The 14,939-nt window shown below is 45.2% G+C and overlaps 1 pseudogene across 1 annotated transcript; it reads right to left on the bottom strand.

The window, feature by feature from the left end:
- Window positions 1-1,507: 1,507 nt before the first annotated feature.
- Window positions 1,508-5,047, bottom strand: LOC146704125 (sterile alpha motif domain-containing protein 3-like; annotated as a pseudogene). Its single transcript, XR_014921134.1, has 6 exons — window positions 4,577-5,047; window positions 3,443-3,638; window positions 2,923-3,133; window positions 2,528-2,719; window positions 2,326-2,405; window positions 1,508-2,221 (listed from the first exon to the last, which is right to left on the bottom strand). The product of XR_014921134.1 is annotated as a sterile alpha motif domain-containing protein 3-like (transcript).
- Between the last annotated feature and the right edge of the window lie 9,892 nt (window positions 5,048-14,939).

Here is a 14,939-nt window from a genome sequence, read left to right as displayed (position 1 = left end):
AAGCACGTACAAACTCCAAAACACTTGCAAACTCCAAAACACTTGCAAATTCCAAAACACTTGCAAAATCCAAAACACTTGCAAACTCCAAAACTCATGCAAATTCCAAAACACAACAGAAGTGCTCCAGGACGCCAGGGGCAGTGTTGAGCTCGATTTGCAAAATAAACGGCAAGTTTGTCTGTATGGGACGGTCTAGTCTCCGTCGCGCTTCCCAGGTTGCCTAGCAACCATGATACTAACCGCTGGAAACGTGTCATACAACTTTGTTTGACAGAAATGAGGGAGAACATATTTTGTTAATTTGTTTGTTTGTTTCTACAAGAGCTTTGTGTGATTTGATAAGTATCTGAGGCTGAGACCACAGGACAGTAAAACATGATTTTTGGGCTTCATTTCTGTACTGAACAGTTATTTAAGATTAGCTAGTAAATAACAATTAGCTAATGTTGTTCATGAGACTAAAGTCATATCACTTTGGTAATGTAAATATAATATGGCCAATATTATAGTTATTATATTAATCATTATTAGCTATTACAGCAGTGAACATGAACTCTGTGTCAGCCTCAGTACAGATTCAAGTTGCAGTTATTTATATGTCTTATCACCTTAAATCTTCACTCAAAGACAAGTATCTTTGACAGTGCATATATAGGTGTATCATATATAAGAGACAAATGTTGTTCCTTCAGTATGTTGGCATTACTAAATTTGGCTCATTGCTTACATATATTTATAAAAAGAAAATGTACAAGCTGTGATAACTGTTTCTGATAAAATGAAGAGTAGACTGATATATTGAATATTCCTTTATTGGGTGAGAAAATCAGACCATGTCATAACTGCTTTAAGTCATACAGAATAGATATCAGAGCCTTAAACAGGCTGACTTCTGCTAAATCTGTCACGGTCTGGCTGGCCGACCGTGGGGCTATGGGGGAATGAGGACCCAAAACGCAGACTCTGCGATGCAAACAGTGCACTTTATTTACAGTGAAGATAACAGATGCCCAATAAATCCCCTTTGCTCCCTAGACTCCCATATGTGTGTTCCCCTCCGACGTCCGTGCTCGTGCTCCCGGCAGTTGTGTTTCTGCACACCCTGTGCGTGCTGCCCTTCTGGTCCCTCGTTCCACCTGCAGGACAATACAGAAGCAGCCGTTAAACACTGAACCCGCGCGCACACACAATGCGCACTTCCTACTACACACTCAGAAATTAAAGTACAGAAATGTACCTATAAGGGTACAATGGCTTGTCACTGGGGTGGTACCCTCTAAGGTACCGTTCTGTACCCTAAACTGTGGGTACTGATTTGTACCCTTGTAATTTGTACCTTTTACACGTCAAACCTGTACTTTAAAGGGCAAAGTTGTACCCTTAGTATAAAGTACAAAAAAGAACCCTTAAAAGGAGTACAAAAATGTTTTTCTAAAGGTTCAGTATCTACACACAGATTTCCTATATTTTTCCTCTCAAGATTTGAAAAATTGAAGATACAAAGTCAAAAATACTTGTCACATTTATTACCTTCTTAAATACATTGCTTAACTGTTACATACAAACTGTTATCAACACAGTATGTGTCATAAGCTGCAACATCAATTTCCTGTCCAGGTTTTAGCAACGTCCATTCACTATCAACTCTAACACTGTATGAATGAAAATGGTTGTCATATAACAGAGGAATGAGAATTTTTCCACAAAAGACCCACATTGTGTCAATATTAACACAACACCTGTTCTCTGTGTTTCCTATACACATGTCGTCTGAAAGATTCATATTTTTTGAAGGAAGAACAGCAGTCACTGAGTCCACAGGTTATATCAAAATTGGCATCACCTATGTGCTGAATAAGCTTTGTCAAACTAAAGGTTCTTCTGCCACATTTGGAGCACTGATATGGCTGAGGCATGGTGGTCAATACAGAAGATTTATTTGTCTGGTGACTGTGATTGGTAGAGGCCGGTCCTCACCCTCATCTATTTTCACAATGTACTTTTGGAGAAAAATCAGGGTGTTCTTCAGATGTTTTGGGTAAGCAAGGTTGAAGACAAAATACAAGCAGAAAGAAGAGATGATTGCTTCAAAAATACACGAGCTTCTGCACACTTCACTGCCATCCAACTTCACAATGTTTGGAGCGCTTCTGGAGAACACTGGTTTCCAGTCTTCATAAAGTAGCTGAACAGTTGGATAGGGGGTTTTAGGATAAACCTTTGAAGTCAAAAGAGAAGGTAGAGGAAAGCAATATCTTAGTCTCTTAACAAAAGATACATTTGTTTTCCTTTTATATAGACTAAATATTTTAATACACACACCTCTCCAAGTATGACAAAGAGATCCAGTTTCTCCTTGAAGACGTATGGCAGGAATAAAAGTGCAGCCCTTGTGTCAAGATCTGCCAAACAAACAACAAAACACAAGATCACCCATGCATTTTATCTGGCATTTCCAGTTACCTATAAAAATTATATAAAATGGAAGCCTTGAAGTTAAAAAAAAAAAAAAAAAAGCAAATACCTGGTAGGTCATCAGTGAGAGCCTCCTCTCTTGCATCAAGGTAGAGCTGGTAGAGTGGGGTTTTCCCTCGTGTAACGTCAATCACCTTTGCTGCAACACATGAGAGCCCTTCACGAAATTGCTGGCTTACATTACCCGTTGTTGGTTAATTAATTTTCAGTACAAAATAACAGTGTATGAAAATGAAATAATCTAAAGTTGATATTAATTATGTATGGTGCTGCATAATTATTTTTTTATAGAATTTAACAACAATACTGTAAGAAGTTACATGAACATAAAAAAAAAAGGAAAGAGGGACAGATGAAGAAAACAAGGTCAAGGGCAAATAAAATTTACTACTATAAACATGTTAAATGTGACAGCTATTTCCAAGTTCAATTCAGCTTTCTGACTTACACCAGTAGGCATCCCTAAGAAGGGGTACTTCTTCAACACATCCTCCACAGGCATACCATTTGCAATTTCTTTCTGCCGCCAAGCAAACGTTTGCTGCATATGGTTATGAACCACCATGGTATCTGGTTGCATCTTCTGATATTGGCACTGTAAGACCTTTAAGTGGGCGTCTATGGATAATAAATCCTCTCCTTGGACGCATGGTCCCTTGAAAGAAAGCAAGAGTGAGAAGAGAAAGTCAAAACAGATTAGAAACCCAACATAAGACTAAATATACAATTAGAGCTGACACGATCTGTGCATCACAAAGAACTCGTATCGGTTAAAGTCTCAAAGTATTTTCATTGCTGTGAAAACAGTTAAGTGTTTGTTTTTATTGCATGAATTGAAGTATAAAACACTACAGTAACAATACATATGGTAGAAACAATGATCATATTAACTAAATCCTAAAAGTGCATAACGGCCAACATGTATGTTTCAGACATACTAACTTCATTATAAATAAGAAAATACCTTATTGAAGTTGACGAAGTAGATGGTTGCCAGTCTTCTGGAGAGACAGTCTGTAGAGTCAGCGTCACTGAAGATTCCTTCATCCTTGACACAAATTGGTTGAATTTAACCTGCTTTTTGAAGGATCCTTGGAAAAGGTATGCAACCATAGTCTCAGTAAGACCGCAGTCAACTGTGTCACCATCAACCTCATTGTCTGCAAGATAAATGGTAGTACAAACTCTAAATTCCATGTAAGAATATTTATCACCACATTTTTACATGGGTAAAAACCGTATATCACACACATTAAAACCTTTTGTAATACTTCTTTCAGTTCAAAGAAATATTCATTAAAAAAAAATAAGTAAATTAAATAAAATAAACCAAATCTTTAGAGTGAATCCTCTCGATATGCAAAGTTTTCATTTTTAAATTTAGATGTTTGTTTGGGACTACTGGACACAGGAGAGCAGAGTCTGAGCATGCTTTTGTGCCCTTTCAAGTTTGGAAGAAAAAAAAAGACTAGAATGCTGTAATTTGTTAATATTCACTACTAAGGTGACTCCTTTCTCCAGATTTCCGACAGTTTCTGCCGTCTGTTCTTTCAGACCGATTACTTATAGCGATAACACCCGGAGGACCGTATTACAAGCTCAGATTACATGCTGAAAAAGTTCCCACATTGCTTAAAACGCGACTATCAAACCCCAGCTGCGACACCCTTGTTATATTTTAAACAAGTGCGGCGTCAAGATATTTCCTTTAGACGTTATATTCAGCCGCCCATGTGTGTTGATGGCCTTGGAATGGATGTAAAAACGTGATTTTATTAAACCATTAATACACTAACGGTAAACTGCATTCAGCTACCAGGGAATCAAATTTTGCGCCGTTCCGCTGCGCAGGGGTTACCGAACCTATAGACTGTGGCTGAACCACATATATAAGTTCAAACTTATACAAATACTATGTGTACACATTTTTCAGAACTGTGACCTCAACTTTACACATGAAACGTTTGTAAAAACGTTTGTAAAAAGACATAATTTGAGCTAAGAGAGTGCCGAAACTAGCTAAATTGCTAATATACGTTAAGCTAGGCTAAACCAATAATTAGTAATTATGCTACATTTTTCTTTAAATAAAACTTACCTCTGAAACGCTGAGCTTCAGCTTCGGTGACATCTAAGCCCCACTCTTGTATTTTTGTTAAGAGTTCCTCGGACAAGTTCGTAATTCATCTCCCTCCGTTGATAAAACAAAATGGCACCTGCTGCATTTACAGAAAGTTCTAGAATCCACCAGCTATTCGTTGAGTTTCTTCTTCTACTTTTTGTTTGATGTTGTGAGGATGGGCTCAACTCGCACTCCGAGTTCAATAAGGGTGCTTTTTTTTAAGGGTGCTTTTTGTCAAAAATAATAAAAATAAAAAAACTCTAATCAAAAAGTGCTTAATCAACCTGTACTTTATCTTTTGAAAGAATGGGTACAAATAAGTACTTTTCACAATTAAGGAACATGTATGTACCTTTCAGACACTAAAAAAGGTACAGATAGTTACCCCGAGGTCCAATATTTGTCCTTAGACTGTATTAATGTCATTTTTGTACCTTGGGGCACAGTAATGTACCCCTTCCGTACCCCTATTTCTGACTGTGTACTACACACTGACTTGGAGTCTTAGCTTAATGATCCCGCGCCGGTGGGAGCTCCAACACTCTCCTAAGTAGCTCCCCCGACGAGCCCTGATCACCAACAGGTGTGTGGCAGGAACTTCAGGTGTGGCCAGTCCTCCTGCAGGGCCACACCCATCAGGCCTGCATGTGGCTGTTCTCCATCCTCCAGCCACACATGTACACACCGTGCCTCTACATATGAGTGGAAACAGCATAGTGCAGAAAAACAGATCCCCAAATAACAACAACACTAATAATAATAATAATAATAATAATAATAATAATAATAATAATAATAATACATCCTGCTATACTATTATATATTGTACATATATTTATTAGTTTCAGATGTAGCCATTCTTTTATTTTGCTTGTTTACATTATTGTATTTTGCACAACTCTGTTGCTTGTGAAGCTCGCACACAAGAATTTCACTCACATGTGCTGTACCAATGTACCTGCACATGTGATGTGACAATAAAAGTGATTTGATTTGATTTGATTTGCTCACGGGTCCGTGACATAATGGGTCAAACTGGGCAGAAAGTCTACAAACACATAACATCCTTATAGAATAAGATGTAACACTATAGATCAACTTACCTCAGAATATATAAAGAATATATAAAGCATATATTACAATTACAGCAATATGATGCAACAAACACAGCAGCTGCTGATCCAAAATACTCAAAGCTTCATAGAACTGAAACCAACATTTATTTTTAGCTCCATTCTGCTGCTGATACATACTTTAGGTTTCTGAACATTAAACTTGTTGCTGCCTTTCATAGTGTGTAACTTGAAGGCGCTGAGTACTTCCTCCCACACTGAAAACACTGGGAGGATAAAATTATTTGAACATTACCTAATAAGACTGATTCAGGACAGACAATTAGTGATTCTAAACTTTTCTAGCAGTCCTTCACAAACAGGGAACAGTCTGTCTATTCTCTCCATCTGTCAGCTGCTGCTGGCTCTTCCTCCTCCTCTTCCTCACACACTGCTGAGTTTGTCCTGGTGGATCATCAGGGGTGCAAAGCCTCACAGATGATGTGCAGCAGTGGGTCCCTCAGTCTGTCCTCACTCTGGACACTTGCAGTCGTCACACATGGAAATCAAATGTGTGATAAGCTGCAGGATTCAAACACAAGTGTAACTTATAAATGAATGTTCATACTTTTATTACACAATCAGAGAGAAAGAAACAGAGAGAGAGTGCAGGACAGACAGACAGGTGACAGTCTCAGGTGTACACACTGCTGCAAAACAGCACAAAAGAAGGAGGATTTAGTGTTTGTGTTATTACGAAAGAAAAAGAGTTCCCAGATGGTACAGTGGACACATGTGTGACTCCTGTGATTAAAGCATCTTTCTTTCAGCTTAACGAGTGAACCGTCAGCTCGTTCAAACACACGTTAAAGTCCGTTTGGCTCAACACCACCGAACAGAGGCAGCAATATAACGTAGCTAACATTAACAGTGCAGTGAATCCTGCTTGTGCCGTGATATTCAGGACTGCAAACCGAGCAGCATCACTGACTTTCAGCCTGTTGTGTTTGTGGATATATGACTGACTTTAATTATCCATAAAATCATCACATTCTCAGTAAGATTAAGGTCAACTATTGAACGGCGTATATTTTGAAGTAAAGGCTTTAAAACCAAGTTAGTACAAACATCGCTAATGTCACATAACTTTCCCGATATGTGGCCAACAGTAATGTTTTAATGTTCTTCATTATAAAAACATTTGCGCATAAATAAGTGACATAATATTCAGTACTTACTTCTGAAAGTTTACTCTTCAGCGGCTCCGCTTCCGCCGTTTTTTTGGCAAAATTATCCACACCACCACCGCGCTGTGAAATCTGGGATATGTTGGGCCCATCCTTAAATCCTTAGATCATAATTTTGCCCTGGAGGACGGGGCTGTGGCCCCCCCACACCCTCTAGCAGATCATTACATGAAGGAACCTTTAAAAAAAACAAAAAAACAAGCGCGTCCATGCTCACAGGTGTACACACGGGTGATCACACCCACAAACTACACCCTTTTTGGCTCCTACCTCAAAGCACACTGTGTTCTGTTGATCTTACGTGCTGCACAATAATGTTTAATATTTAGTATTTACTGTCATATTCCCATATATCATTGTGATGTTGTTTATTCTATTACTCTTGTTCTCTTCTGCTTGTTTTCTTTTTTCTTTCTCAACAGGTGATCCAGGTGATTGATGGATGCATTTTTTTTTTTTTTTTTTTTTTTTTTGTCTGCTCATTCTGTTGGTTTTTGGTTTTTGCCCTTCTCCCCCATCCCTCTTCTCAGCTGTTTCTCTTTCCCTCTTTCTTTCTCCCCTTCTTTCCCCCAGTCAAGTCTGTCCCGTATTCAGTAAGTGAAAATAAAATAAACAATAAAAGGTGAATCAAATGGACCATTACGGCAAGGCTGGGATGGTCAATTTGGTAAAGTAAATCCGTTGGGCATCTTTCTTTGCCTTTAGACAACAATTCTGATGGCAAAAGAGCCAAACGGGACAGGCAAAAAAAAAAAAAAGAAAAAAAAAAAGAAGTTATGACCTGCAGTCTCTCTTGGTCAGATATAAACCAAGTTTAGGTGGAGTTTATTTTCATTATTCTGACTTTTTCCGTACTGCGTGCTAGCTAGCATGACGGAGTTTCTATACAGCTGGGTGGGTGCTATGAAGTTAATGATGTTGAACTTTATTTTGTTCATAAGTTATTAGAGCTGCCAACCGTCCCGTCTGGTATTCAGAGAAAATATTACGCGTTTCTTATTGAGGTGAAAAGGAACAGTTTGTCACCTGTTCATCAGAGCTGAACAGGTGATGGAGAAACAGGTTTACCTTTTAGGTGACATGAATGAGTTGAAGGGAAGTTATGAACTGTTTCTAAGAGACAAATAACACCAGGATCCTTTTCTAAGTGTCACGGTCTGCAGAGACAGGCCGTGCGGTGGTGTGTGTGATGGACCCAGGTGCATACACAAGCTAGTAGACGGGAGTGGACTTAACAGAAAGCGAGCCTTTATTATGGCGTGAAAACATGGAGGTGAGAACACAGACGACGCGACACAGACTGTACGAAACACAGAGACTAAATACACATGAGGGAAGATCAGGGGAAGTGGATGCACACGGGGAACACAGGTGACACTGATAATCATAACAAGACACGGCAGGAGTGAACGTAACACTGATGGGAGATGGGCAAAGTAAAGCAGGAAGTACACAGAGGTTCAAACAGGAGGAGAGAGAGCACGGGGAGAACGCAGACATAACGGGCTGGGGAAAACATAGAATAAAGCACAAAGAGAGACGAGGGCTCATAAATACACAGAGGGGCACACAGGGGGTAAGAGTCACGAAGGGAAAACACATAAGGAACAACGTAACAGATCAACCCAGGAAGCATGGCCTAAATAAAGAACAAAATACAAAAATACATGAAAACTAAGAATACTGGGCCCACGTGGCCCAGGACCATGACACCACCCCCCCCTAAAGGGCTGGCTCCCGACAGCCCAAACCCGAGAAACAAAACACAAGCGAAACAGAAAACACCCCACCCAGGGCGGGAGGCGGGGGACCAGGACGGAGGGAACAAAACGAACCAAAAACAAGGAGCACGAGAACAAAACTGAGTCCACAAATACACAAAAGAGTCCAGAACAGGAAGGCGAATGTCCAAAGAGGCCCGAAGGCCAACCCGAGAGGCGACAACACAAAAGTCCAGTCCAACCGTTCCGGAGGCCGGCCACAGGAAAGGTGGCCACGGTGACAGAACAGATCCGGAGGCCGACCGCGCGGAAGGCAGCGGCGGCGGCGAAGGCGGAGCAGTTCAGGGGGCCGGCCGCGCGGAAGGCAGCGGCGGCGGCGAAGGCAGAGCAGTTCAGGGGGCCGGCCGCGCAGAAGGCAGCGGCGGCGGCGAAGCAGTTCAGGGGGCCGGCCGCGCGCAAGGCAGCGGCGGCGGCGAAGCATTTCAGGGGGCCGGCCGCGCGCAAGGCAGCGGCGGCGGCGAAGCAGTTCAGGGGGCCGGCAGCGCGCAAGGCAGCGGCGGCTCTCCAGTGTCAGGCGTACTGGCCGAGGCCCGGTGGGCACAGGACCAGTCGAGGCGGGACCAGTCAAGGCGGGACCAGACGAAGCACAGGCTGAGGCGGGACCAGGCGAAGCACAGGCTGAGGCTGCAGCAGACGAAGACTCTGAGGCTGCAGCAGACGAAGACTCTGAGGCTGCAGCAGACGAAGACTCTGAGGCTGCAGCAGACGAAGACTCTGAGGCTGAAGCCGGAGCCGGACCAGGCGAGGATGACGGCTCTGAGGCTGCAGCTGACGAAGCACAGGCCGGAGCTGCAGCTGACGAAGCACAGGCCGGAGCTGCAGCAGACGAAGCACAGGCCGGAGCTGCAGCAGACGAAGCACAGGCCGGAGCTGCAGCAGACGAAGCACAGGCTGGACCAGGCGTAGCAGAAGGTGGCTGGATGGGCTCCTCGGGCCCTCCAGCTGATGTGGCATGGTGCTGGACGGGCTCCTCGGGCCCTCCAGCAGACGAGGCGTGAGGCCGGACGGGCTCCTCGGGCCCTCCAGCTGAGACAGGAGGCTGAACGGGCCCCTCGGACCCTCCAGCGGAGACAGAAGGCTGAACGGGCCCCTCGGACCCTCCAGCTGACGTGGCATGAGGCTGGTGCGGTTCTCCAGAACCCCCAGCTGACGAGGAAGGTTGCTGAACGGGCCCCTCGGACCCTCCAGCGGAGACAGGAGGCTGAACGGGCCCCTCGGACCCTCCAGCGGAGACAGAAGGCTGAACGGGCCCCTCGGACCCTCCAGCGGAGACAGGAGGCTGAACGGGCCCCTCGGACCCTCCAGCTGACGAGGTAGGTGGCGGCGTGGGAGCCGCGGAGTCCTGGATGAGCTCATCCGAGCTCCCAGCAGGAGCTGATGCAGAGCCAGAGAGATTTGAGACCCCTGGCTGAATGTTAAGCTGACCAGCGGACCGTACTGCTATCGGGGACTGGGCTACAGGAGCTACTGGGGCCTGCGCTACAGGCGGCACTGGAGCTACTGGGGCCTGCGCTACAGGCGGCACTGGAGACTGAACTGAGGGTGGCTGCGAGGGAGCTAACTGAACTGAGGGTGGCTGCGAGGGAGCTAACTGAACTGAGGGTGGCTGCGAGGGAGCTAACTGAACTGAGGGTGGCTGCGAGGGAGCTAACTGAGCTGTGAAGGGCTGCGAGGGAGCTAACTGAGTTGTGAGAGGCTGCAGACCCTGGCGGCTCCGAGGGCCCCCGAGAGCCAGGCGTGTTCCCCGAAAGATGTGCTGACAATCGGGGGTAGGCCACGGCTTTCCCCGGAGCTCCTCCTCTACGTGGGTGCAAGCTGCTTGCTGCTGCTCACAGAGACCGGGCTCCATGATTTCCTTAGTAGGTCTTTCTAAACAACTAAACACCGTACTGTCAGTCTCCGAACACGATTCAGTCATAGTGTCCGGCCCCGGCAAATCAATGCTCATCTCACTCTGCTTCATAGAGGGGACGTGAGGCACGAAAACGCAGTCACTCACCGGAGTTAATGCGGTGCCACGGCGGCGCCGGCGCCGCCCCCTTCTGGTAGCTGGTGCGATGGGCGCTGATGGCACCAATGCAGGGGGTGATGTAGCGGTGATCTCCCGGTCGTCCGCCCACATCCTTGCCAGAAATGAGGCAGGCGAAGTAAAGTCTAAGCGGATTGGAGACGGCGAGCGGCTGGTAGGCTGTGCAGCAGGTGAGAGGTCCTGCTCCGAGATGAGCCAGGGCTTCCACCGGAGCTCGTCCTCCCGATAAGCCCGTAACACCTGCTGCCGCTCTTACTCGCCAAAGTCCATGGCCTCCGTCGTCTCCGTGCGCCACGCCGTGCGGCCAGACCGCGGTGAAGACGCGGAAGCCGACGGGGCGCGAGCGGAAGGTGTGTCGGTGGCGAGCCTCACCGTTCCAACTGCAACTGCTTCTGGCTCGCGAAGCAGCGGGGAAACGGGACAACAGCAGGGCTCTGGCGGCATAGCCTGCACACTAGGCAGCCGTGGCTGCGGACGGAGTTGGAGAGCGGTGACGAGAAGGTCGGTGATCAGCGGGTGTAGTGCCTCCCATAGCCAGGGAAACACAGACACGCATACTCCCACTTGGCGGGCCAACTCCTCCCGTTCCTCCTCTCCGGAGCACCGCAGCCATCTACCACATAGCGACTCCACCGTCTGGAGGATCTCCCTCTCTTGTGTCGCTGGGTCCGACATGGTCGCGTCGTACTGTCACGGTCTGCAGAGACAGGCCGTGCGGTGGTGTGTGTGATGGACCCAGGTGCATACACAAGCTAGTAGACGGGAGTGGACTTAACAGAAAGCGAGCCTTTATTATGGCGTGAAAACATGGAGGTGAGAACACAGACGACGCGACACAGACTGTACGAAACACAAAGACTAAATACACATGAGGGAAGATCAGGGGAAGTGGATGCACACGGGGAACACAGGTGACACTGATAATCATAACAAGACACGGCAGGAGTGAACGTAACACTGATGGGAGATGGGCAAAGTAAAGCAGGAAGTACACAGAGGTTCAAACAGGAGGAGAGAGAGCACGGGGAGAACGCAGACATAACGGGCTGGGGAAAACATAGAATAAAGCACAAAGAGAGACGAGGGCTCATAAATACACAGAGGGGCACACAGGGGGTAAGAGTCACGAAGGGAAAACACATAAGGAACAACGTAACAGATCAACCCAGGAAGCATGGCCTAAATAAAGAACAAAATACAAAAATACATGAAAACTAAGAATACTGGGCCCACATGGCCCAGGACCATGACACTAAGTAGCTGACAGCTGGTAACTGTGCAGGTGCGGATCTAGCAAAGTGTTGCCAGGGGTCCATGTGGGGCATTAACAGGCAAAGGGGGGCACAAAGAAATACTTTTCTTTCTTATTCTCATTTAAAATGTCTCGCTTTTAAAAAATAATTATCTGAATCTTACAACAAACGATTGATAGATTGATGCATATATACCATCAAAACAGTGAACATCACTGTCACAACAGTGTTTATTTTCATTCAAAGGCTTTATGATTTTTCCTATAATGGTTGGCTAGTCTCTGGTCAAAATGCCCGGGACTATTTTCTGTCCCAGTCCAGCCCTGTATGCAGCTCATCTGCAGTCTGGTGTTGCCTACATCTTCCTATTCAGAGGGCAGAATTTTCGAGTTCTGAGTACAATCGAAAGCACCACGACTGCAGTTTTTGTGTTGGATGTAAAAGGCGCACATGACGCTGTGACGTAGGCTAGAATCATGGCAGCAGTCAATGACGGTCCAGGCGTGGGATTTCTCTCGTGGAAATATGCACATTATCTTTTCCTTTCTGTTGGTAGGTGGCACAGTGCACTGTGGCAAGTAAGCAAGCTAGGTCCTTCAACATCTGCCAGAAAATGCTGAGGATTTTCTATGAGTCTGTTGTGGCCAGTGCGATCCTCTATGCTGTTGCATGCTGGGGGAGCAGGCTGAGGGTCGCAGATGCCAACAGACTTAATAAACTGATCCGTAAGGCCAGCAATGTTGTGGGGATGGAGCTGGACTCCCTCAAGGTGGTGTCGGAGAGGCGGATGCTGTCCAAGATAAAGACAATGTTGGATAACACCTCCCACCCACTCCATGACATGCTGGTCAGTCACAGGAGCTCGTTCAGTGAGAGACTGAGATTACCGAAAAGCACCACTGAACGACACAGGAAATCATTCCTGCCTGTGGCCATCTCCCTGTACAACGCATCCACTTAACACACTGTTTGCTGCTACAGCTACACATGTTTCTTTTCCAAATATTTATTTATAAGTGACTTATGTATGTATGTATGTATATATATGTATATATTGTACTATTCTTAGTTAGCGTATTGTCTGTCTTGTCTTAATGTTGGTTTAAAATGGAGCACTGTAACAAAAAATAATTTCCCCAGGGATCAATAAAGTATTCTGATTCTGATTCTGATTCTGATTCTTTAGAAGACTGGCAAAGTTATGGAAGAAACACCCTAACAAGAGAATTCTGAGTAAAACCAAAGTTACTTTCCCTAGTAACTAGTTACTTTGAAAGTAACGAGTAACTTGAAGTAACTGAGTTACTTTTGAGAGAAGTAATAATAATAATAATAATGGATTGGATTTATATAGCGCTTTTCAAGGCACCCAAAGCGCTTTACAATACCACTATTCATTCACTCTCACATTCACACACTGGTGGAGGCAGCTACAGTTGTAGCCACAGCTGCCCTGGGGCAGACTGACAGAAGCGAGGCTGCCATATCGCGCCATCGGCCCCTCTGGCCAACACCAGTAGGCAAGTAACTAGTAATGTAACTAAGTTACTATTTTAAAGTAACTTACCCAACACTGTTAACAAGACTGGCTACGGATACCGACTACAGAACGGAGCAGTTGTCAGCCACCTCCTGTACATGGATGACATCAAGCTGTATGCCAAGAGTGAACAAGACATCGATTCACTGATCCACACTACCAGGCTATACAGCAATGACATTGGAATGTCGTTCGTACTGGAGAAATGTAGTCGAATGGTAACAAAGAGAGGGAAGGTAGTCAGAACTGAGGGGATCAAACTACCAGAAGGCAACATTGCAGACATAGAGGACAGTTACAAGTACCTGGGGATCCCGCAGGCAAATGGGAACCAGGAAGAGGTCGCTAGGAAAACTGCAACCACCAAGTACCTGCAGAGGGTCAGGCAAGTCCTGAGGAGTCAGCTGAACGGTAAGAACAAGATCCGGGCTATCAAGACCTACGCCCTGCCCGTGATCAAGTACCCTGCTGGTATAAGTTGGCCAAAGGAGGAGATAGAAGCCACTGACATAAAGACAAGAAAGCGCCTCTTCTTTCTCAGGAGACTGAAAAGATTCGGCATGAGCCCCCGCATCCTCAGGACCTTCTATCGCTGTGCCACTGAGAGCATCCTCACTGGATGCATCACCACCTGGTACGGCAACAGCACCGCTTACAACGGGGAAGCTCTCCAGACAGTAGTGCGGTGCTCTGAACGGATAATTGGAGGTGAGCTTCCCTCCCTCCAAGACATCTACAGGAAGCGGTGCCTGAGGAAAGCGGGGAGGATCATCAAGGACTCCAGTCACCCCAGCCATAAACTGTTCAGACTGCTTCCATCAGGAAGGAGGTTCTGCAGCATCCGGTCCCGAACCAGCAGACTGAGAGACAGCTTCTTCCACCAGGCCATCAGACTGCTGAACACGTCATATATGTTCAGCATATGTATACACACACACACACACACACACACACACGTAGAAAAACATATTTAGTATACACATCCAGTAATGCATACAATCTTATCTCATATTTCTGTATAGTTCTTTATTTCATATTCTGTATAGGTTTTTTTTTTTCATATTTATATCCTGTTCATATCCTGTACATAGCTTGTACTCACTACAGCCTGTACATACTTATAGTTATAGCACATTCATAACATACTTCATACCGTGTACATTATAACATACCACAATAGACCCATTTCTGTAATATACTTACATATCTATAATATTGCAAATATATATTGTAATATATCTATATCATGGCTAAAGCACTTCTGGAAAAGCTGTGGCTGGAAAAGAGAAAGGCGTTCAGAAGCGGAGACAGGGACTGCTACAGAGAGGCCAAGTACAGGTTCACTAAAGAAGTGGACATTGCTAAACATCAGCGCTCTGAGAAGATGCAGCAGCAGATCTCAGAGAATGACTCGGCCTCTGTGTGGAAAGGTTTTAG

This window comes from Copadichromis virginalis, linkage group LG7 (genome assembly GCF_057382275.1).
Source record: "Copadichromis virginalis isolate Kocher_CV1m ecotype Utaka linkage group LG7, C_Virginalis_male_GT1.1, whole genome shotgun sequence".
Classification (NCBI taxonomy): Eukaryota; Metazoa; Chordata; class Actinopteri; order Cichliformes; family Cichlidae; genus Copadichromis; species Copadichromis virginalis.
Note: the sequence above shows the minus strand (reverse complement) of the source record. Positions and strands in the feature narration are given on the sequence as shown.